Source organism: Procambarus clarkii, chromosome 68 (genome assembly GCF_040958095.1).
Source record: "Procambarus clarkii isolate CNS0578487 chromosome 68, FALCON_Pclarkii_2.0, whole genome shotgun sequence".
In the NCBI taxonomy this organism is placed as follows: domain Eukaryota; kingdom Metazoa; phylum Arthropoda; class Malacostraca; order Decapoda; family Cambaridae; genus Procambarus; species Procambarus clarkii.
The window spans coordinates 30,680,663-30,705,953 of record NC_091217.1 but is presented as its reverse complement, the minus strand read 5'-3'; the positions used below and the strand labels follow the sequence as shown (position 1 = coordinate 30,705,953).

Sequence of the window (25,291 nt, the reverse complement as noted above, 5' to 3'; positions counted from 1 at the left end):
GTCTCGTAAATAAATGGGCGGAAGCTGCCAAACTTAGTTCATTTAATTACCCGCTGTAACGAGAGAGTCGTTTGATTCTTGGAAAGATCTAAGAAAGGATTTTATACTTACAGCAGGTAACAGTGGTGATGTCACTTGCACAGGTATTACCAGAGAAGAACTAATAACGGCGATTAAAGTTGGGAAATCTACCGCCCCCTGGGGAGGATGGAGTAACTTATGAAATACTTAATGAACTTGCCATTATGACGAAAAGCCCGCTGTTAGACCTCTTTAATATTAGTTATAAAGAGGGCAGAATTCCCAGTAAATGAAAAAGAACTATGATCATCCTTATCCCTAAAGCCAATGGAGAGTACAGACCTGTGTCTTTAACCTCGTGTTTTTGTAAAATGATGGAGAGGATCATTTTAAATAAACTTTTGTATATAATAGGTGATCAGCTGTCTAATAATTTTTCGGGTTCCTCAGAGGAAAAAGTACCTCTGACTGTATTATTAAATGTCTAGCTAATGGTAATGATTATTATAGAATTTTTATTGATTTATAAGGAGCTTTTGATAAAGCCAACAAAGAGGTTATTTTATATGAATTAGCTGGTCTTGGTGTTGAAGGGAGATTATTGCGCTGGATAGGGGATTATCTTCAGGAAAGGAAGGCTCAGGTGTGGTATCAAGGTTGTATGGTTCAAGGTATCAAGGTCAAGAACTCTGCACACCTCAGGGAGGAGTGTTGAGTCTCACCCTGTTTAATGTACTAATGAATAAGATAGCATCTGAGAAATACTCAAATTGGGTAACTCCAATCATATATGCCGATGATATTTTGTTTCAGGGCAAAGATATTTCAAAGATTCAAACAGTGTTGGACAATTTCGGAAACCAGTGTCACCACATGGGACTAGTGGTTAATGAAGACAAAACAAAAGTTTGAATGTAGAAGTCGGAGGCCCATTATATTGGAAATAAACGGTAAAAATATAGAGTTAATATATATAAATATTTAGGCATATATGTTGGATATACCTATGAGAGTTTGGAAACTGAGATGAACAGACTGTTGAGTCAATGTCGGAAGAGATTACAACCTCTGAAGGCCTTGGCATGCTGTGGAAAGGAGTGGGAGTCCAAGTGCTACGAATGATGTACTTGAGTACTGTAAGATTTCTTATTGATTATGCTGCACCTGTCATTTCTTGTTTTGGTAAAGGTAGGATGGGCAAGTTGGAGAAGATACAAAATGAAGCCGTTGGGGGTCGTTGTGAGCCGCTGCTACCTTAATTTTTGCCCACACTTGTCTTGCAGACGTTTCTCTTCCAATAGAGCTAGTGAACTCTAGTCAATGTCTTTCCCTTTGTAACTCATCTGCAATGTATGTACCTTTACCTGACTAAAAAATCTAATCTAAATCTATATCTAATCTATATGCTTAGATATATGCAAATGAGAGAGTAATAGAGCGAAACCTTTAAAATACTGAACAATTTGGAGGATATTGATTCATACAATTTCTTCAAAAGGTCAGATGTAACACGAACAAGGAGCAAAGGTTTCAAGCTCAACAAGCCACAGTGTAGGAGTGACAACAAATGCTTTTTAACCCATACGATTATGATCATGGCAATAAGGTTTCTAAAACAGTAGGCATTCTTCCAAAGCCAGACACTGAACTATGTTCCTCGCCCTAACCTAGTCACTCAGCATTATTCACTCATTTATCTATGTCTTGTCTATTTATGTCTTAAAGGTTACAAGACGTACATTAGTCAATACAATTGGTGCTTAAAATGTTAAGGATCTCTTGTGAAACACGGGTATTAATAAAAAAATTTATTATGTAAAATAAATAAAAAAGGCCCAAGGGCCATGAAGTAACAAGAATGCAAGGCCGGCACAAGCTGGCGTAAGTAGAGAAGACGGAAGATTCTTCATATTAAAAGACCCTGCTTCTCCAAGATGGCAGTCACACCCTGCTTGCCCTGGACAATCACCATATGGAGAAGGACTGTTTACTGTGAAGGGAAGTCCACAAATGCAATGCCAGCATGAGTCAGTCTTGAAGGGTAAACGATGATGGCACCCTCACAGTAACACAAAAGCCGAGCAAGCCCAGTGAGGAAGACCTGTTGATGGGAAGGAGGAGAATCATTAGTCACAACAAAATCCACATAGAAACAAAGAAGAGAAAAAAAATAAAGTGGATGTCTTCTTTTTGTATAGACATAATAAATATTGCCATTTGGCTATGTATTTATATGATATATAATAGAATACAGCATAAAACAAAATAAGAAGGGTGATAGGAGAAGAAAAGATTAGTGTTCAGTGAGAATCCACAAGGTCTTCTCTGAATACTCTATTTTCTTCAAGGCTGTGGGTCCCTACAATTGCACCAGACGTGGTACACACCCCTATTATTATTTAAACAGGTGAGTACACACACGGTGTTAGCAAACTTAGCCTCCAAACACACACACACACAAACGGTATCAGCAAGCTTAGCCTCCAAACACACACACACATGGTATCAGCAAGCTTAGCCTCCAAACACACACACACACATGGTATCAGCAAGCTTAGCCTCCAAACACACACACACACATGGTATCAGCAAGCTTAGCCTCCAAACACACACACACACACACGGTATCAGCAAGCTTAGCCTCCAAACACACACACACACACATGGTATCAGCAAGCTTAGCCTCCAAATACACACACGGTATCATCAAGCTTAGCCTCTAAACACACACACACACACACAAACGGTATCAGCAAGCTTAGCCTCCAAACACACACACACACACACACATGGTATCAGCAAGCTTAGCCTCCAAACACACACACACATGGTATCAGCAAGCTTAGCCTCCAAACACACACACACATGGTATCAGCAAGCTTAGCCTCCAAACACACACACACAGAAAATGGAGACATTGAAACAGTTGATAAACTTGATTTCAAGAGAGAGAGGTCACTATGGGGAACTTCAAATTTTTTTTAATAAGTAATTAGGCAGACTTGTTGCTAGACAGGGAAGTAAATTAAATGTATGCCAAATTTTGCAAAATATACAATGAAGGCACACAAACATTCATACCAAAACAGAGATGCAGGGCCAGAAAACAGGATTGGTTCAACAGAAATTGAGAGAGGGCCACAGACCAAAAGACACAAACATGGAATGAAAGACATTGAAAAACTACAAGCAGATGTCAACAAAGTTTTCGATTGGGCAGCAGAAAATAACATGATGTTTAACAGTGATAAATTTCAGGTACTCAGGTACGGCAAAAATGAGGATCTGAAACATAATACAGGGTACAAAACACAATCGAATCTTCCCATAGTAGAAAAACAGCATGTCAAGGATTTGGGAATAATGATGTCCGACGATCTAACGTTTAGGGAGCATAACCAAGCAAATATTGCGTCAGCCAGAAAAATGATCGGATGGATTACGAGAACTTTCAAATCCAGGGATCCCATCACATTGGTTGTACTCTTCAAGTCACTTATGTTGTCCCGTCTCGAGTACTGCTCAGTACTCACTTCCCCCTTCAGAGCAGGAGAGATTGCTGAAATACAGGGAATACAGAGAACATATACGGCACGCATAGACGAGATAAAACACCTAAATTATTGGAATCGTCTCAAAGCTCTCCAAATGTACTCTCTAGAAAGGAGACGAGAGAGATACCAAATAATATACACATGGAAGATACTGGAGGGCCAGGTCCCAAATCTACACAGTAAAATAACAACGTACTGGAGTGAACGATATGGAAAAAAATGCAAGATTGAACCAGTGAAGAGCAGAGGTGCCACAGGCACAATCAGAGAGCACTGTATAAACATCAGAGGTCCGCGGTTGTTCAACGTCCTCCCAGCGACTATAAGAAATATTGCCGGAACAACCGTGGACATCTTCAGGAGAAAACTGGACTGTTTTCTAAGAGAAGTTCCGGATCAGCCGGGCTGTGGTGGGTATGTGGCCCTGCGGGCCGCTCCAAGCAACAGCCTGGTGGACCAAACTCTCACAAGTCGAGCCTGGCCTCGGGCAGGGCTTGGGGGGTAGAAGAGCAGAACCCCATCAAGCAGGTATCAAAATAGAAAGAAGCCAAACCCCCAATCATACCAGCGATACAAAGATGCGAGAAACAACTATACAGCAGTAAGGGAAGAGGCAGAAAGAATTTTTTAAAAAGGGATAATGGATAAATGTAAAACAGAACTGGGCCTATTCTACAAATTCATAAACAACAAATTGCAGGTAAAGGATAATATCCAGAGGTTGAAAATAGGAAACAGATTCACAGAAAATGATAATGCAATGTCTGAAACATTAAACCAAAAGTTCCAAAGTGTGTTTACACAAAATGAAATCTTAAGAGAACCAGACACAATAAGAATTTCTGAGAACATCATAGAGCGTATAGAGGTGTCTAGAGATGAAGTGGAAAATATGCTAAAGTAGCTAAGTAAGAACAAAGCAGTTGGTCCAGATGGAGTTTCACCATGGGTTCTGAGAGAATGTGCATCTGAGCTCAGCCTTCCACTTCACCTGATCTTTCAGGCATCCCTGTGTACAGGAGTCATAGCAAACATGTGGAAAAAGGCTAACATAGTTCCAATCTACAAAAGTGGCAACAGGGAAGACCCCACCTCTCTCAGTTATAGACCTGAATCATTGACAAGTGTAACAGTGAAAAGATTGAAAAACAATAATAATAAAAACTAAATGGGTAGAACACCTGGAGAGAAATTATATAATATCACACAGACAGTATTGTTTTCGATCTGGAAGATCCTGTGTATCGAATTTACTCAGTTTCTATGATTGAGCCACAGAGATTTTAAAGGAAAAAGGTAGTTGGGTCGACTGCATCTATCTAGACATGAAAAAGGCTTTCGACAGAGTTCCACATAAGAGGTTGTTCTGGAAACTAGAAAATTTTGGATGGGTGACAGGTAAGCTTCTAACATGGATGAAAAATTTTCTGACTGATAGAAAAAATGAGGGCAGTAATCAGAGGCAATCGGACTGGAGAAGTGTCACAAGTGGAGTACCACAGTACATGCACCAGAAATGTTCATTGTCTACATAAATGATCTACCAGTTGGAATACAGAATTATATAAACATGTTTGCTGATGATGCTAAGATAATGGGATGGATAAGAAATTTAGATGATTGTCATGCCCTTCAAGAAAACCTGGACAAAATAAATATATGGAGCACCACTTGGCAAATGAAATTTAATGTGAATAAATGCCATGTTCTGGAATGTGGAATAGAACATAGATCCCACACAACCTACAAATTATGTGAGAAATCTTTATATAATTCTGATAAAAGAAAGAGGTCTAGGGTTGATTCTAGATAGAAAACTATCACTTGAGGCCCACATAAAGAACGTTGTGTGAGGAGCCTATGCCACGCTTTCTAACTTCAGAATTTTGTTTAAATACATGGATGGCGAAATACTAAAGAAATTGTTCACGAGTTTTGTTCGGCCAAGGCTAGAATATGCAGCGGTTGTGTGGTGCCCATATCTTAAGAAGCACATCAACAAACTGGAAAAGGTGCAAAGACATGCTACTAAGTGGCTCCCAGAACTAAAGGGCAAGAACTATGTGGAGAGGTCAGAGGCATTATATATGCCAAAACTAGAAGACAACAAAAAGAGGTGATAAAATCACTATGTACAAAATAGTAACAGGAATTGATAAAATCGATAGGGAAGATTTCCCGAGACCTGGAACTTCAAGAACAAAAGGTCATAGATTTAAACTAACTAAACAAAGATGCCAAAGAAATAAAAAAAAAATTCCTTTCGCATACAGAGTGGTACACAGTTGGAACAAGTTAAGTGAGAAGGTGGTGGCGGCCAAGACCGTCAGTAGTTTCAAAGCATTATGTGACAAAGAGTGCTGGGTAGACGGGACACCACGAGCGTAGCTCTAATCCTGTAACTACACTTAGGTAACTACATTTGCTGTCAGCAAGCTTACCGTCGAAACACACACAAACAGCCTGCCTATTATTCAAGGCCTTCTCTGAGTACTCTCTATTTTCTTCTCTGAGGCTATGGGTCCCTAATCTTGCACCAGAGGTGGTACAACTTTTAAGTTTTTAACTACTGCACTGAGCACCTGATTTTGGCAAAGACTTCTTAGTGCAATTGTCAAGGACATAGTTCTGGTATTTTTTTGTTTATAAATATTCAGGTATAGTTAATGTCAAAATGTTTCAAAACTCAACAATTTATATTTCAAAACAAAAAAAGTAATGAAAACATTACAAAACATTAAAATATAGCCTAATTAATTTTTTAATAAAATAGCACAACTCTCAGAATGTCTAAAGGTGCTTTGAGCAAAGAAGTAGTTAATTTTATATATATAATATTATATATATAATATTATATATATAATATATATTTACCTGTGACTACTGCTTAGCAAAAATTTGATCTCTGTGAAAATTGGTCTCGTCATTGCTAGGAGATATTTTAAGACCATGATTTGCTGTGGATGGCACTGTAGTCTTCAAGTCATCAATCTAAAAATAGAGGTAATCTTTTAAAATGTAAATTTTGTATAAAAAAAAATGCAAAAATAAATTGCAAGAATAATATGAAGTTATTATACAATTTTTTTTTAATTATTTAAATATTTGTGAGACATTATTAAGAAATGTATGAAGTACAGATTCTCTAAGACCTGATATGTATCTGCTTATGTTCCACCACATTACATTCAGGGCTGAAGAGAAAACACAGCCAGTAAGGTAATGATCACTTAGGATGGACTGGGATGCTACATGTAGGTTGGGGCTAAGCTGCGTGAGGCTAGGATGCCCAGCCTGCCTTGTCTAGGCTGGGCTGGGCTAGGCAACACTAGGAAGGAGTCAACAAATCTCTGGAGTGCCTTACTTTTCCTGATATCCTTAAAAAAGCAAGAATGATGCCATTTTATAAAGGAGGCGAGACAGCAGAAATAAACAATTAGAGAAAAATATCAAATCTACTTATACTTTCAAAAATATTTGATTTTTTTTTTTACAAACATCTCTTCCTACTTTGTAAAATTCAACATGAATACAAACACACACACACATCCCTAGGAAGCAGCCCATAGCAGCTGTCTAACTCCCAGGTACTTATTTACTGTTAGGTGAACCAGATATAGAGAATAACCACAAAATGCTATCTTTATAAGAACTATCTTGTAAAGCCACTAGTACACGCAGCATTTCAGGCAGGATATATAAAATATTATATATATATATATATATATATATATATATATATATATATATATATATATATATATATATATATATATATATATATATATATATATATATGAATACATACATACGGGACAAAGAGCCAGAGCTCAACCACCGCAAGCACAACTAGGTGAGTACACACACACACACACACACACACATTATATATATATATATATATATATATATATATATATATATATATATATATATATATATATATATATATATATATATATATGACTGTCAGACCATGGAGGAATGATTTTTTTTAATTTAATTTATATAAAAAATTATTCCTTCTGAAGATGTATTAATATATGAAAGTACTTAAGGAAATTCCTGTTTCAATTCTTCCTCCGTGGTCTGACACTGTCACATTTTTCATCAAGTGTTAATTTTTGTGATTTACACACACGTGGCATGTTTACACACACATTATTTATATTATATATATATATATATATATATATATATATATATATATATATATATATATATATATATATATATATATATATATATATATATGCAATTGACGATCACAAAACACTGATCATTTTATGCGGAAAATCCACAGAGAAATATGAAATGAGGTGAACGTTTCGGCTTTGTTAAAGCCTTTGTCAACACCAGACTGACCTAACGCAACTGATCTAACTGATCCCGTGGTCAGTCTGGTGTTGACAAAGGCTTTAACAAAGCCGAAACGTTCACCTCATTGCATATTTCTCTGTGGATTTTCCGCATATATATATATATATATATATATATATATATATATATATATATATATATATATATATATATATATATATATATATATATATATATATATATATATGGAACCCTCAACCCTATAAGTGGAGGGTTCCTACATACTCAACCAGAGGTGGTACCCTCTATATATTAATAAAAAGGCAAGGCTACCTACCTTGAGGCTACCTTGAGGTGCTTCCGGGGCTTAGTGTCCCCGCGGCCCGGTCGTCGACCAGGCCTCCTTAGGCTATGCTAAATCTTGGCAGGGATTGGCTTGGCTTAGCTGGTCAGGGCTTGGCTAGGGTAGGAAGGACTGGTCATGTTTAATAGCAAGGCAGGGTTAGGCTAGGCAAGACTAGGTAAGGGTATACTGGGATAGGCTTGGCTACGGTAGGCTAGGAAGAGGTAAACTAGGATAAGCAAGGCTGTGCAAGCACTATGCACAGCTAGAATGAACTATGCTAAGATGGTTTAAGCTGGGCTAGGTTAGGATAAGCTGAGTCATGCAGGGCCCCGATTGACCAGTGGAGTCTAATAGTCTAACCTTCTAGCTAGTTTGCTGACCTAAGAGTGTAAATGCCTAGCCCCTAACCTGAGATATATACAAGAGTTGTTACATTCTTGTACAGCCACTAGTACGAGTAGCGTTTCGGGCAGGTCCCTGGAATACGATCCCCGCCGCGAAGAATCGTTTTTTCATCCAAGTACACATTTTACTGTTGCGTTAAACAGAGGCTACAGTTTAGGATTTGCGCCCAGTAAATCCTCCCCGGCCAGGATACGAACCCATGACATAGCGCTCGCGGAACGCCAGGCGAGTGTCCTACCACTACACCACCTGCTGCAATATTATTATAAAAGAAATATTACTTATTATAATCGTAAATACTAAATACCTGTTGTGTTGATTTAGGGGCGACGACGATCGTGGGATCGGATGCGAGCCACAGGTGGCCTACACCATGCTTTCTAAGGCGTCCCTCTCATAACAAAAACAAATCCGTGCATTCATACACAAACAGAGATCCCGTGGTTATGCGAATACTTGCAATTCTTTTACTTAAAATAATAACAATTAGATTAATAATAATTAACATAATTTTTACTCAAGATTCACAAACATCATTAATACTATTTAAAAAAAAAATTTATAAGACATCTAAAAACAGATATACAGACTTTGTGTGATATTTATTTCAACATTATATATTAATAGAATGTTGTAACTATTATTTTTAAATATTAGGTAGTTTCCAGCTACGTATATCGCATATAAACGTTGCAAAAAGATTTTAGACTGAATTAACACATTACACATTTATGGAGTAATTAACAACAAAACAATCTTTATTTTCATTGCAGAACATATATCAGAGCATACTAGTGACTCATACATTTAAAATAGTGTGATTTTTAAACAATTCGGTTGTAAACCCGCAGAACCGCCTACCCGCCAAAGACGTAACATAAGAAATGGTATATAATTCATTATTTTAAATTACATATATAATCATTAATAATTTTCGGCAGCTATCGAGGTTCTCCATAGGTAAATTCCTGTACTCTAACAAGATGCTACTTGCTATTTAGCTGTTTAAATTCTTGGAAAATTGTAATGACCAGCGACATAAAATATAACAATGAAATAGTAGCTGGTAACTGTAGGTGAACGAAAAATTAAATTCCAAATTGATTAGATGTTTTTCTAAATATAAAGATCGACCTGAAGGAATTTTATGAATTATGGACTAATTAAACAACAAAATAGGTAATTTTACTTGAGGAACAGATACCAGAGAATAGTTAGTGAGTACATTTATATTGTATAATGGGAGAAAGCCCCTGGTAGCCGCAAATTAAAATAACCACCTACATTAATTGATAACTAGGAAATAGTATCTGGAAACTTTATCTGAACGAAAACACAATACCAATTTGTTTAGATGTTTTTCTTAATATAAAGATCAACAGTAAGGAATCTTATTCATTATGGACAAATTAACAAAAAAAAACGATAATTTTCATTGAGGACCATATATTAGAGCATACTTAGTCACTTATATATTAAAAGTATTGTGTATTTTGAACCATTGGGGTTGTAAACAAACAGAACGGCCTACCCGAAAAGTCGTAACATAAAATGTTGCATATGTTTGCTAATTTATTATTTGATAAATGATTATGATTAATTTACAACAACTATAGAGGTTTCCCATTAGTTAAATTACTGTAGTCTGACTAAATGCTACTACAAAACATATATAAATCCTGGGAAAGTCACAATGACCAGCGACATTACAGCATAGAGGGTTAAATAGTAACAGGCAACTGTCGGCGAACGAAAAATTCATTTCCAAATTTATTAGATGTTTTCCTAAATATAAAGATCGATAGGCTGGAATTTTCTGGATTATGGCCTAATTAAGGCAAAAATATATATATTTTTACTTGAAGAACAAATATCAGAGCATAGTCAGTGAGTTATAGAATAATAAGAGTGTGGTATTTCATTGTATAACAAGAGATAGTCCATGGAAGCGAAAATAGACGTTGTTTTACACAAAATAACGTCCAAAAACAGCCGTAGAGTCAAACGGCAAATGTTGACGTTCTTTTTAAGAGGACAGGTTGCACTATCCGCCACCGCCGCCACTGTCCGCCCGCCGCCGCCACTGTCCGCCCGCCGCCACTGTCCGCCCGCCGCCACTATCCGCCACCGCCGCCACTGTCCGCCACAGCCGCCACTCTCCGCCGTACAGCCTCCCCTCTCTCCGTTAGTAAATAATTTTAATTGTTAGTAAATAATAAAAGAAATATAAATTATTAGATTTTTTTTACCCTTCAATTGGTTTTAATATTAAAATTGAAAATAATAATATAAAATATAATAAAAATAATATAATATAAAATATAATTTAATTTCAAGAAATTTAACTTTACACACAAAGATGTGAAAAGGGTTCAGATTATTGGCTCAAACCTTTCATAAGAGATTCATATTGGTATATGAATAGATTATGAATGACTCATGTTAGGAGTGTAAAGTTGCCACAACATCTCAAATTAGTGTTAGATACATATGTCTTGGTTATAAGTTTTGGAAACCTATTTAAGTCCACACACAATATCGTATCTGATACGATAAAACAAACGTTTCCAATACTTTCAAATACTTTCCAGGTATGTTGTGGCAACCTAAAATTGTTTGCTGGGAAGTGTGCGGATGGGGGGGGGGGGACACTAGCAGACAAGTGTACGGAGGGGGGGACACAAGCAGACAAGTGTACGGAGGGGGGGGGGACACTAGCAGACAAGTGTATGGAGGGGGGGACACGAGCAGACAAGTGCACGGAGGGGGGGGGGGGACACGAGCAGACAAGTGCACGGAGGGGGGGGGACACTAGCAGACAAGTGTACGGAGGGGGGGGACACGAGCAGACAAGTGTACGGAGGGGGGGGACACTAGCAGACAAGTGTACGGAGGGGGGGGGGACACGAGCAGACAAGTGTACGGAGGGGGGGGACACGAGCAGACAAGTGTACGGAGGGGGGGGACACTAGCAGACAAGTGTACGGAGGGGGGGACACGAGCAGACAAGTGTACGGAGGGGGGGGACACTAGCAGACAAGTGTACGGAGGGGGGGGGACACGAGCAGACAAGTGTACGGAGGGGGGGGGACACGAGCAGACAAGTGTACGGAGGGGGGGGGACACGAGCAGACAAGTGTACGGAGGGGGGGGGGACACGAGCAGACAAGTGTACGGAGGGGGGGACACTAGCAGACAAGTGTACGGAGGGGGGGGACACTAGCAGACAAGTGTACGGAGGGGGGACACGAGCAGACAAGTGTACGGAGGGGGGGGGGACACGAGCAGACAAGTGTACGGAGGGGGGGGGGACACGAGCAGACAAGTGTACGGAGGGGGGACACGAGCAGACAAGTGTACGGAGGGGGGGACACGAGCAGACAAGTGTACGGAGGGGGGGGGGGACACGAGCAGACAAGTGTACGGAGGGGGGGGGGGACACGAGCAGACAAGTGTACGGAGGGGGGGGGGGACACGAGCAGACAAGTGTACGGAGGGGGGGACACTAGCAGACAAGTTTACAGAGGGGGGGACACTAGCAGACAAGTGTACAGAGGGGGGGGACACGAGCAGACAAGTGTACGGAGGGGGGGGGGTGGACACTAGCAGACAAGTGTACGGAGGGGGGGGGGGTGGACACTAGCAGACAAGTGTACGGAGGGGGGGGGTGGACACTAGCAGACAAGTGTACGGAGGGGGGGAAGATACGAGCAGACGGTCGGGGATTGAACGCCGACCTGCATGACGCGAGACCGTCGTTCTACCGTCCATCCCAAGTGGTTGGACTGTGGGAGTTTTATAAATGCCTTCCGTCTGTGCGAGTGATGTTAGACCTAAACCTAACTTAACAATTGGTGTGAATTAAGGTTCCAAGTGTTTCTCCGCGTGTTAGAGTCTCCATGTAATTAGCTTTGTCGGGTCTATATGTAGAAATATTACCCTCAGCGGCTCTCAGTCTCCCCCCCCCCCCTGGTGTTACACTGCTCTTCACCTCAGTTTTCCTCAGTTTGCCCGCCTTTACTAGCACTTAAATCACAAACAAAAAATAAGATACTCTTTAAGTAAAAAAAAAAAAAAATGTTTTAGGAGATGGAAGCACAACAAAACCAACTGTTGTGTTGTTTTGTAGTTTACCAACTACAACAATAATAATTATTATTTTTATTATTATTATAATTCATTCACAAGAAGGTATAGTAATTTGTGATGTTACATAAGATTGGTATTTGTGCATTCTTGCCACGCCAGTAAGACGTCTCGGGGAGGCCCGTGTGTGTTGTAGCTGGTGGAGTGTACTCAGGTGAGGTGGTGTTGTCTGGTCCACTCTCTTGGTGTTTGTCTGTATGATTATTGTTGTGTTGTGAAGCACCCGCGGTCCTGGGTTACTGATTCTCAAGATTATTGCTAACTAGCAGTACCCGGCCACGCGTTGCTGTGGCTCAGCAACAGCAGAAAATTTTGGTTGAGCCACAGCAACCTTCCCTGTCTCCCAGTCCTCCCCACCATTCCCCAATCACCCGTCTCCTCGGCCTCCCAACCAATCCCTACTCCACTATCCCCTCTTCCTTCCCATCATGCACTCCTGTCCCTTTGTCCTCTCCAGCATTTTCCATTCCCCCATCCCCTCATCCCCCACCATCCCAAACTCCCCCGTCCCCTCATCCTCCCCACTATCTCTCACTTCCGTCCCCTCGTCATCCCCACAATCCCCCACTCCCTCGTCCGCTGCCTTCCCAAATGGTTTGATGTTCCCATCAGAAATTTGAGAACATCAAGTGATCTGATGTTCCCATCACTAAAATATAAGAAAAGCAGCTAAAAAATGAAATGAAAATGTGAAAAAATAACAAAATAAACTATACTCATGAAATGAACGGTCTGGTAAACAACACAGCTCAATTCCAACGCAATTCACACAAAATAATTAAATCAAAATTAAAATAAATCAAAATCTATGAAAATTCAATTTATCAATGCAATCAGAAACAGTGAAATGGAATTGTCACATTTAGTATAGCATGTGTGAGGCTCTTACATGCAACAGATGCGCTGTTTTTCCAAGAAAAACATAGTTTTACCTGTCACAAATGTGGCATCTATGCGTATTCTAACGAAATGGACAGTATGGTAAAAACACAGCTCATTTTTAATCAATAAACACTAACGCTCACCGGACAGGCGCGCGGTCAACTTAGGGGTCATGCACCCAGCGTGCAGGTAAGCGCGCGGTGACACCTAAATGTGTATACTCGTTTCAGCTTTCTCACCTTAATTCTCGTGCTACGTCGCTCGTTTTGGTATCATTGTGTTCGCAATTAAATTCCCTACAGATGTGTATGAATATAATGTACAAAAGCCTGGAGTGCCTCCCCGCAGAAAAGCCTAAAGTTACCCGCGAACGAGCACCAATTTGTACACTGCAACCTAATGTGTATACTCGTTCAATTTGATAACATCAAATTTCGTGTTAAGTCTTTCATTTTGGTATCAAATTGTTCGCAATGAAAAAAGGCGCGTATTTTAAAACTAGTCCCATAATAATAGAGAAATAACTGGAATTTTAACATTTTAATTCTGGACGCTCATCATCACAAAATTATATCTTTCCAGTGTTCTGACAAATTTTTGTGTTACATCTTTCATTTTAGTATCAAATTGTTCGCGCGACGTAAAGGCGCACATTTTAAAACTATTCCCAACATAATAGCATAATAAATAGAATTTTAACAAATATTTTAAAATTTTGACCAAGAGCCAGATTCATGAAAGCACTTACGCAAACACTTACGAACCTTGTACATCTTTTCTCAATCTTTGTCGACTTAGTATCCAATTATTAAACAGTTAATGAGCTCCGAAGCACCAGGAGGCTGTTTATAACAATAACAACAGTTGATTGGGAAGTTTTCATGCTTGTAAACTGCTTAATAAATGTAACCAAAGCCGTCAAAGATTGAGGAAAGATGTACACTTTCGTAAGTACTTGCGTAAGTGCTTTCGTGAATCTGGCCCCAAAAGCCTATTTATAATCATATTAGTGTTCGGACATCAAGTTTCATGTTACATCTTTCATTTTGGTATCAAATTGTGCGAATTCTAAAGGCGCTTATTTTGATATTATCCCGAGGTCGATTGGATAAAAAATAAATTTTATACAAATATTTTTTGTAGTGGACGCAAGTCCGGTCCAAAGTTAAGACTCAGGAGAAAAATAATGGGCGCGAGTCCTGTCCAAAGTTACCGATAGTGATTTATTAACACAATGTCACACAAAATAGTTCAATAAAAAATAAAAAATCGAAATGTATGGAAATAACATTGATCAATACAATAGGAAACATTGAAATGGAATTTGTGACATATTTAGTAATAACGTGCATGTTGCTATTATGTGCAACAGATGGCGCTGTTTAAAAAAAAAAAAAGCATGTTTTTTCCTGTCACAGGGGAGGCATGTATATAGTAGATATATAAAGGTTGCGTGGTGACCGCCGGCCGGGTCGGACGTTCCTGAGGTCTCTCCGCACTGGCTAGTGTTTACGTTGGGTGATCGCTTGTTTGCCCTGCTGGTGGTGGTTTGCCACTGACGGGGTGACGTTTGCTTCTCCATGGGGACGTTTCGCCCTCCATTGCAGAGGACGCTGTCAGCTGGTCTGGCGTTTACGGTGCCGGTGGACCATCCATTGGTTGGTGTCGCCCTAGTGGACGTGCTGCATGTGCAGCTGTCTGACCTGGTGGGCATCCAGCTGCTTCAGGGCCACCGTGCTGTGGTCAAGTTCCGCCTCCAGGCTGCCTTTCAGGCGTTTCTCGAGCGGTGTGAGGGGCGTGTTTACCCTCTCCCTGATACTGCTGGCTCCGTTAAGGTCGTGAATCTTAGTGTCACCTTGACGTCTGTGACGGTGCATGGTGCCCCCTTCGAATTTCAGGACGACTTTTTAACCTCCTGTTTCGAACGGTTTGGGACAGTGTTGAGTGTTCGTTGGAACAAGGTCGTTGCCGGGCACTGTGTTGGTATGCTTGACGGCTCCCGCACCCTGACGATGTCGCTGAAGGGTAGTGTACCGTCGTCGTTGTCCGTGTTGGGTTACACGCTCCGCTGCCAGTACCGGGGTCAACCGCGCACCTGTTATCGGTGTGGTCACGAGGGTCATCTGGCTGCAGCGTGCGACGTGGGAGCGACTGGTCGTGTGCATGTTCTTCGTGCGGAGGATTTTCCGCCCCTGTTGCGTTCGGGCGGTGTGGGTGCTGTGCCTGAGGCGCCTGACTGCCTGTCTGCTGCTCCGCCTGTTGAGGAGAGCTCTCCGGCCTGTGCGACACGTCTAGTGCCAGCTGTGGCTCCTGGGGTTGTTCCGCCGGTGTGTGGGGGTGTCGGGCTGTCGCCTGAGCTGTGTGTAGTGAAAGATGTCCCGGTGGAGGTTCATGTTCCGCCCCCGCCTGTGGATGTGGTACCGGCTCCCGGGGACGCGGGTTCTGCCGTTTTGGAGGGGGTGCTTCGGCGTGGTGAGGTGCCTGCCATGCCTGAGTGTGTTGCCTCCTGTAGTTCTGCTCTTCCCGTTCCTTTGCAGAAGCGTGCGCGTCGGTGTTCTGAGGCTGTTTCCGTGGATGATGTAGACAGTGTGGGTGATGTGGCCTCTGTGGACTCTTTGGACGGTGCGGGTGTGGCCTGTGTGGATATGACGGTGGAGGCTGTGCCTGCTGGGAGTGGTGTGGTGCGGCCTGTCTCGAAGCGTTCGCGGCGGGCTCGGAGTGTCTCCCCCCTTCATGGTGTGCCTTGGGAGGAGGTGGGGGAGTATGGTGCTCAGCTGGCGTCCCCCGCCGAGGATGATGGTGCTGTGAGGGGCTCCGACGTTGCTCCCTGTGCCCCCCCTCCTGCGTCTCCTGCTGTTGGGTCCCCGCAGTGGGGGGTTGTCCCTGATGGTCGGGACCTCGTCGTGAAGTTGCGGAAAGATGTGCGCCAGGGAGCCTCGGCTCCTGTGCCCTGTGGTGGGGTCGCTGCCGCGCCTGCAGTTCCCCCTCCTTCCTTGCCCCGGTCTGGGGGTTGCCAAGTCCCGTCTGCTGGGGTCGTGCCCTGTGAGGGTCCGGAGTTGGGCCCTTATCGGGATGCCCGGGTGCTTCCGATCCCGTGGTGCTCGTCAACCATCTGGGTGTCGTCAAAGAAGGAGTTTGTTTATAGGGTGCCGGATAGGATGTCTCAGCCAAGGGTACAGCCTGATGGCCGGCTGCCCGCCGACCTGTGGGTGGTTTGGGAAGCGTACCGCTTGCGCTTTCCGTACCGTAAGTTTCCGGAGAAATATTAGTTCCCATCTTGCGCGCACCGCAACGCCGTGCCTGGATCAGCTGCCACCGTGACCATGACGCCCCGCCCCCCGGTGCGGGGAGTCTCCCTCTGACGTTCGCCTCTGTTTTCGTCGCCACTCCTCTCTCTACGGCCCATCACGTCTACCGCTTTTGACTTTCTTCTCCTCTTTACCATCAACGCGTCTCCTTACATCTGTCCTGGTGCAGTCATCAGGAGGGTTACCCCTTCATGCAAACTGCACCTATTCTCAAGAAGAAGAGGAAGATATATAAAAAGACGCGCCTATTCGAATGCAACGTTGTAACAAAATTTCAAAGCAATCGGTAAAGAGGTTTCGAAGATTTCCTTCACATGAAAAAAACAGTTTTTCAAAAAAGCATGTTTTTCTCCGTCACAGACGTGACATCTGTACAACATGTATATATAAACTTGTTAGGATGCGAATGGAACGTTGTGTGAAAATTTCAAAGCAATCGGTGAAGAACTTTCGGAGATTAGCGATTTTGAACAAACGACCATTTCCATTTTTATTTATATAGATTATGTGGTTGGTGTTATATTGTGTTACGTGGTGTTATATTGCTAATTATGTGGTGTTATATGGTGTATATCGCTACACACTACCTTAATCCTCTTAACTGTCAAGCATAAGAAGATTATTAATATGAATAACGATATGAATTTATATGAATAAAATGCAGGAGGAACCTATTACAGAGGTTAGGGAGTACTAGGAGCAGAAGAGTATGATGAGTATGTTTTATAATGAGACTAATTACTCTCCAAAACGCCAGTGCAGCATGTTGGGCGGGAAGATGTAGGCAGCGACCTGTCCCTCAGTCTCACTGCCGCCTCCCACAACCACTTCCTCCTTGTGCAACATGAAACAATTTGTAACAGTTGGAGTTAAAGTCGTGAGTGTTACACAGTGTTCACAGCCTCGGTGCTCGAGGACTTGCCCAGTCAATCCTTACACGAGGAGCTGCTTATCCTGCAGCCTTCCCCTGACTATGGCGGCGACACAGTGCTTGGGTGACACAGTCCAGTTTATTTGTTGTTCTTGCGAGCGCGGCACCTCTAATGTGCCGCACCCCCCCCCCCCTTCCATGCCAGTATTATCACTATGGCAACACTGCCTAGTCAGCCATCTGATTCTCCCCCCCCCTCACTTCCTCCCATGCTATATCCACACATTTCTCCCTTTCCTTCTCATTGTCATCTTTCATTTTTCTCTTAAATTACACTGTCCTCCCTTCACCCCCCCCCCCATCTGCTGCTAAACAACTGAAGTCCTCTTCCGGTCTCCATCTATGTTCACACTGTGGTAGAAGGGACAGTCGAGTGAGTGTGTGTGTGGGGGGGGGGGCGTGGAGGCGTGAACAGCGTGCAGGGAAGGAACAGTGTGGTAAGAACAATGTGGAGCAGGAGCATTGTGGTGTAAAGAGCAGTGTGTGGTTGAACAAATTGTGTTCAATTGTGTATTATTATTATTATATTCTACCACAGACGTGGCCACACATTTACGATCCTAACCCACAAATATACATCATCTTGTGTCCTTCATGTGTGTTAAAGATCTGTTAAAGACATAGTTCAGGGATTTATTGGTCAACCACAGAAGGTGATTGTAGTGTTTTTAAAATGCTAGTCTAATCTTCATACACAATACATAAATATACAGGCAGCTTATATTTACACATACAGGCCACCTGTTGGGGGCGAGGTTTACACAGTGAGGTGATAGGGGTCTTGTGTGGCACTTGTATACAGAGAGGAGGTCCTCGTCCAGTGATGGGAGACTGAAGGGCCTCGTTTACCCGCCACCGACCACGCACCCGAGGCAACACACACACTCTAGATGAATCACAATGGTGAAGCCTACACATATGGGCGCTGGTGGCTAAATGGACTGCACGCTAGACAAATAATCCTGTGGACCCGGGTTCGATTCCCGGCGCCGGCGAGAAACAAAATGGGGCAGTTTCTTTCACCCTGATGTCCATGTTACCTAGCAGTAAATATGTACCTGGTAGTTAGACATCTGCTACGGGCTCCTTCCTGGGTGTGTGTACTCACCTAGTTGTGCTTGCAGGGATTGAGCTTTGTCTCTTTGGTCCCGCCTCTCAACCATCAATCAACTGGTGTATAAATTCCTGAGCCTACTGGGCTCTATCATACCTATATTTGAAACTGTGTATGGAGTCAGCCTCCACCACATCACTTCCTAGTGCGTTCCATTTATTAACTACTGACACTGAAAAAAATATTTCTAACGTCTCTGTGGCTCATCTGGGTACTAAGTTTCCACCTGTGTCCCCGTGTTCCACCCGTGCTGAAGTGTGTGTGTAAAAAATTTTTAGTAGTTAGTAACAGATGATTGATTGACAGTCGAGAGGCGCGCCGAAACAACAAGCTCAACTAGGTGAATACTTGAGGCAACACGCGTACTATCACACGCCCACTAATTAACACACCTGAGACTACACATCTTCAACAACACATGTGCCTAAATATGTGCTCATCAGACACAAAACAGTTGGGAGGAACAACTGATGGCAGGTACTCACAGAGAGACTGTCCCGGGCCGCCTGGCTCCGCCCTGCTGGTCACCTTCCTCTCATGTAAACACTCGAGGTGGATTACTGGAATTCTCTAACACCTGTTCGAACGTCAAATTATATTTTTATGGTAGTTAATATTTATTCGTTCCCTCAGCGTTTCACAAATTAGTCAAATATGTCACCACTATTCGTAAAATGTTCAGTTGGGTTTGGTTAATGAAAATGTTGTAGCAATTGAGACACAAAATTCAGTGCCAGTATTTAGGGAGTGCGGCGACCAGCAGCGGAGTCGGACGGTTATGGGGTCTCTCCGCTGCTACATTTGCTGGACGGTGTTTACATTGGAAGATTGCTGGTTGTCTTGCCTAGTTTTTTTTTTATTTTGATAAAAGAAATATACAAAGTATAGCACAATATATACATGACATGAACCTAAGAACAGAACATAACAACAAAAACATAATCATAAACAGGCATAGAAGAGAACATTGCATAATAAGACCCCAGAAACTCCAGGGACACAAGTCCGAATACACATAAACATAGAAACGGACACACAACAAACGGACGCATACGGACATGGAAAGACACAACTAACATATAAAGAATAAACCAGACACACATGTAAATACACAATGCACACAATTACAGAAATAACACAAAGTAAAAGCACATCGCACACAAACCATATAAGTAACATAAAAACAAACCATGGCCAAGGCCCAGGCACTACTATATGACAACCCCAAGAAAGAATCCGGGGCGAACAATGAAACACAGAGATACATGCACCCTAAACAAACACACTTCCAGGAAGAACAGCAATCAAACCAACAAAATGAGTAACAAAACAGCCGCATGCAACTCACTCAAGGTACAAGCAACGGCCCACGCAGGAGCCAACATAGAAGCAAACCCACACTCACACTCAACCCCACACACCAAACCGAACACACAACCACAGGAGCAACCACACACACACCCAACACAACTGCCCCGAGGAGGCCCACCGGAGGGCCGGGGATCTAGGATGAAAACAGAATACCACTCGCCCAAAAGCAACCCCACGCACATACCCACCTGTGAAACAACCACGGAACTCGCTCGGAAACGCACGCTGCACCCACCACCACGTGAACCGCAAACGACCCCTCAAAAATCCCAAAAGCCTAGCAACCCCATTACCCTCCCTCCGACCCACCCACACACAATACACAAAGTCAGCAACAAGAAGACAAAGCGTATTACGAACACGGCGCGACCTCCGCGGAAAGGACAAAAACAAAAATCTCAAAAGGGCACCCCGACACTCAGGTCCACAAACTCCAACCAACACGTCCCGAAACCAATCAAGCAAACCCCGCAACCGCCCGCAAAAATAAAAGACATGCAACTGCGTCTCAGGGAGACCACAGTGCACACACGCATCAGAGGCACGCAAACCCAGCATGCACAACCGTGCATTAGTCGCCAACGACAAATGCAAGAGCCGAAACAACAATTCCCGCTGTTGCAGAGCCAGAAACCGAGCCCCCAGCGCCGCCCACACATCCCCCCAATCCCAACACGGGAACAAACCCTCCACCCGCGGTGGAACACGACGAAACAAAACCCGATACACCGCCTTGACCGACAAGGACAGGAACCCCGGACAACGGCATACCTCCCGAAGAATCGCCACCGCCCAAGAGTAAACCGGGGGGGTACAGACCGCCGCCTCCCGACAAACACCAAAATCCACCAAATAGCTAAACCTAACAGAGCAATAATAAACACACAAACCATTGAGCCCCCCACCCAACTCTAACCCCTGACACAACGAGACCCAAAAGAGCGCCCGAGCCCTCGTGAACACATCAGGAATGCCCACCCCACCCTCCCGCACAGCCAACACCAACGTCGACCGGCGAACTGGGTGGTAACGACCACACCACACATAACGATAAACCTGGCGTTCCAACCCGAAAGCCAGCTTACGATCCAAGGGGAAAACCCGAGCCACGAACCAGACCCGGGACAAAACTTTGCAATTCACAAGCAACGCCCGCTGATAAAGCGTCAACGGGCGCACAGCCAGCAACCCAATCGCAACACCGACACTCCGGGAAACCATATCCCAATTGCAAGCCAAGGACCTCTCATAGGAAGCGAACCAGGTAAGCCCCAAAACCCGCATAGAAGTGACCCCGGAAACCATGACCCCACCCACACAAGGCGAGAGGACCACCCACAAAGACCCATAAGACCGGATTTCGCACGATTTACCTGCGCCCCAGTGGCCAACTCAAACCTCTCAACCACAACCTGGACCGCCCCAACCGACCCCTCCGAGGCCAGGAACAGGACGGTATCATCTGCTTAACCGCAGATAGGCAACCGAAGACCCGACGGCAAACGGGGGGGGGGGGGGGCACGATCAACGGGCATCCCTTGATCGCCCGAAAAAACGGCTCCTGAAAGACGATATACAGGAGCATCGCTAGCGGACAACCCTGCTGCACCGAGCGACGCACAGGGAAAGAATCACTCAAAAACCCATTTACACAGACCCGACTACAACATTGATCGTACAACATACGCACCCAACGAACAAACAAGGGCGGAAATCACAGCCTCCCCAACACACGAAACACAAAATCGAGCGACACACGGTCGAAAGCCTTCGAACAATCCAGACAAAGCATCGCTGCCGACAAGCGAGAGTCGGACGCGAACAAGAGCACATCTCGAAACAATGCATTGCAATGCAACAAGGAACGACCCGGAACACCACAAAACTGCTCCACAGAGACAACAGACGCAACAACACTGCGACACCGACCAGCCAAGACCTTAGACAGGATCGTGTAGTCGACATTCAACAAAGTAATGGGCCGCCAGTTTGAGAATAACCGTAGATCGCCCGACTTCGGGAGAAGCTGCACAATTCCAACGCACTGAGACATAGGCAGAACACACTCCCGAAGACAAGACTAGACCACCTCCAGCAGAACATCCCCCAACACATCCCAAAAGGCGACATAGAACTCAATAGGAAGACCATCCGAACCCGGCACCTTCCCGGAACGAAACGACCGCACCACCACAAGCAGCTCCGCCAAGGAAACCTCTTTCACCAGACCAGCACACTCCGCAACCGACAACCCAGGAAGGCACCGACCCAAGAAATCCTCCGCAAGTGCGGCGTCCCCAGCCACCTCCGCATACAGCGCAGCCAACTCCTGCCGAACATAGTGCAACACCCCACCAGTGTCCGAAACAACCGTCCCATCTGGCCGTTGCAAGGCCGTAAAAAGAACAGAGTCCCGCGCGGCCCGTACCTTACTTAAAAGAAATGGAGAAATCCGTTCCCCGTCTACCCTCTCACTTACACGAGCCCTCACATGCACACCCTCCGCCCACTCACTCCGCAACCCGCATATACGCGCCTTGCAGTCCACAATCTTATCAAAACAATCAACACCAGCATCGAACCTTACATACAACCTCGACAGCTGCGCCTGCAACAACCGCAGCAACCCAAAGCGCCCAGCATCCTCGCGCTTAGCAACCACGTGAAAAAACAAACGACACTGCACTTTACACCACTCCAAGACAGACAGAAACTTACAACGCCGGGCTCGAATCCCGACCCACCAACACCGAAACTGACGACAAACACGCGGAGAACGCAACAACCCACAGTTTAGCTTTCACCACCCCGCATCGACCCGCACCTGACTGGGTACCCCAACCCTGACCACCACCAAACTGTGGTCGGAGAATGCAACCGGGACAGTGCGAAAATCATACACCGTACATTCCCCACCATTGACATACACCCTATCGATTCGCGAACGCACCCCACGTGCAGCAAAAGTAAACGACAACCCTCCACCAAAGAGCACAGCAGCGTCTCGGAAACCACATGAACGCACCACCTCCAGCAGCGCACCCGAGACATTCTGCGGACGACTGCTACAACAATCCCGTGCACTCGACACACAATTGAAGTCCCCTCCAAAAATCATGCCCCGCGTATCATGGCGCAAGAAAGGAAGAAGCCCCACCCGAAAAAACTACTCCCTCTCCCGACGACGCACTGCACCCGAGGGGGCGTACACCGTCAAGAACGGAATCACGACCCCCAAAAACTCCACCCGCACAAACAACACCCGCCCATCCTCGTCCAACTCCGTGTGAAGCACGGAGAAGGAGGCCTTACGAGAGAATAACATAAGGGTCCCCCCGAAAGGCGTCCTCGGCGAGTTGAGCACCACATGATAATGCACGCTTAGACACTGCAACACAGACACATCATGCACATTATGCTCCTGTATGAGAGCCACATCCACACGTTGCTCCTGCAAAACATCCAACAGGCCGAACTGGACCCCAAGAGCATTCAAACCCCGAACATTCAAGGACGCACAAACTACAGAGGGCGCCATCAGGACAACCTCAGGACACCCCCAACCCGTCGCGACACACAGGCCGCACATCATCGGGGACCCCAGGGCGATCACAGTGAACACCGCCAGTCGCCGTACCCAGCCCAACGGACGAGCCCTCTGCCGGATCCGCAGAGCCCCCACCAACCGGAACAACGGCCGAAGACCCCCGACAGTTACTCTTAGACAACACGACCACCAGGTCCCGGTCACCGTGATGAGCCACCCACCAAGAGGTGCCACCATCAGGAGGCGCAGCTGCCGTCACTGGAGGCACCACAGAAGAAACCTCCTCGATGTCCTCGCCCGCAACCACCATCGCAACACCGCCCTCCACCCACAACCGACGAGGCGATGTATCCTGAGCCGAACGACGGCGCTTCACATGAGGCTGCTGATCGTCGGTACAACGACCCCCAGCAAGGGGTGCTCCAGAAGAACCCGACGCGGGCGGGCCCAAAGCCGAAGCAGCACGGACACACACAGCAGCAACCTCCACAGCATGGGGCCACAGCTTACCACCACGCCCAGAGACCGGAGCAGAAGGAGCAGGCCCAGAAAGCGGAAGAGCACACTCCAGCTCACAGGGGGAATCCACCACGGACGCCGAGGCAATCGCAGCTGACGAACCACTGGACAAGGCGACCTTCGTAGACGACGAGGGAGGCGACGCAGAGTCAGAGGGCAGGGAGGAGGACACACACCCCACCACCCCAGCATCCCCGGGCAGCAGACAATCTTCAGCAGGGGAAGCAGGCACCACACCAACAGCAGCAGCCGAGGACCGCACAGAAGCCTCCGGCCGCGGATGCACCTCCGCCACCACCGAACGAGGAACCCCCGAGGTAGGAGCTCCCGTTCCCACAGAGCACACCGGGGAAGCAGACGTACTATGTCCCGACCAAACAGGGACAGAGGGAGCACTTGCTGAACCCGCCGCAGGAACCACCCCAGGCACCTCGCCAGGGCGAGAAGGCGATGAGGAAGCCCCCCTCGTCTCCAAAGGGGGGAAGTCACCCTCCAAGAAAACGGAGGGAGCCTCAGCCCGAGGAGCATCACAGCTCACTGCCACATGGCCCTCAGCACCACACCGGAAACAAGTGCGAGTCTGTCCCTGATAAAATACTCTGAGCGAGAGCCCACGATACAGAAGACGAGACGGTACCGGTGTCGTAATCTTCATACCTAGCGTACGAATGCCCGTACGCAGCCTGCTCAGCCGACCTGTACGCAGATGGTTGAAACGATGAAACTGCACCTCTCCATACTTTCCAAACACAACCCGCAACTCATCCTCAGAGAAAGTCACCGGTACACCATGCACACTCACGTACTGCACGGCCCCCCAGGGATCC

At 45.0% G+C, this 25,291-nt stretch overlaps 1 protein-coding gene and 1 long non-coding RNA gene across 5 annotated transcripts in view; both read right to left on the bottom strand.

Moving 5' to 3' along the window:
* LOC138349728 (low choriolytic enzyme-like) overlaps positions 1-19,637 on the bottom strand; it is a 111,822-nt gene extending 92,185 nt beyond the window's left edge. For 2 of the 3 annotated variants that reach the window (XM_069310891.1, XM_069310890.1), the window contains exon 1: positions 19,513-19,637. The gene's annotated coding sequence lies outside the window, so the exon portion shown is untranslated. The remainder of the gene's footprint in view (positions 1-19,512) is intronic. The other variant, XM_069310892.1, reaches the window with a different exon arrangement.
* LOC138355715 (uncharacterized) lies at positions 1,817-9,076 on the bottom strand. Of its 2 annotated transcripts, XR_011224003.1 has the most exons (4): positions 8,954-9,076; positions 8,233-8,355; positions 6,450-6,566; positions 1,817-2,122 (listed from the first exon to the last, which is right to left on the bottom strand). It is a non-coding gene; the product is annotated as an uncharacterized lncRNA (long non-coding RNA). The 2 variants fall into 2 exon arrangements; XR_011224002.1 differs by lacking the exon at positions 8,954-9,076 and having other exon boundaries at positions 8,233-8,874.
* Positions 19,638-25,291: the final 5,654 nt, after the last annotated feature.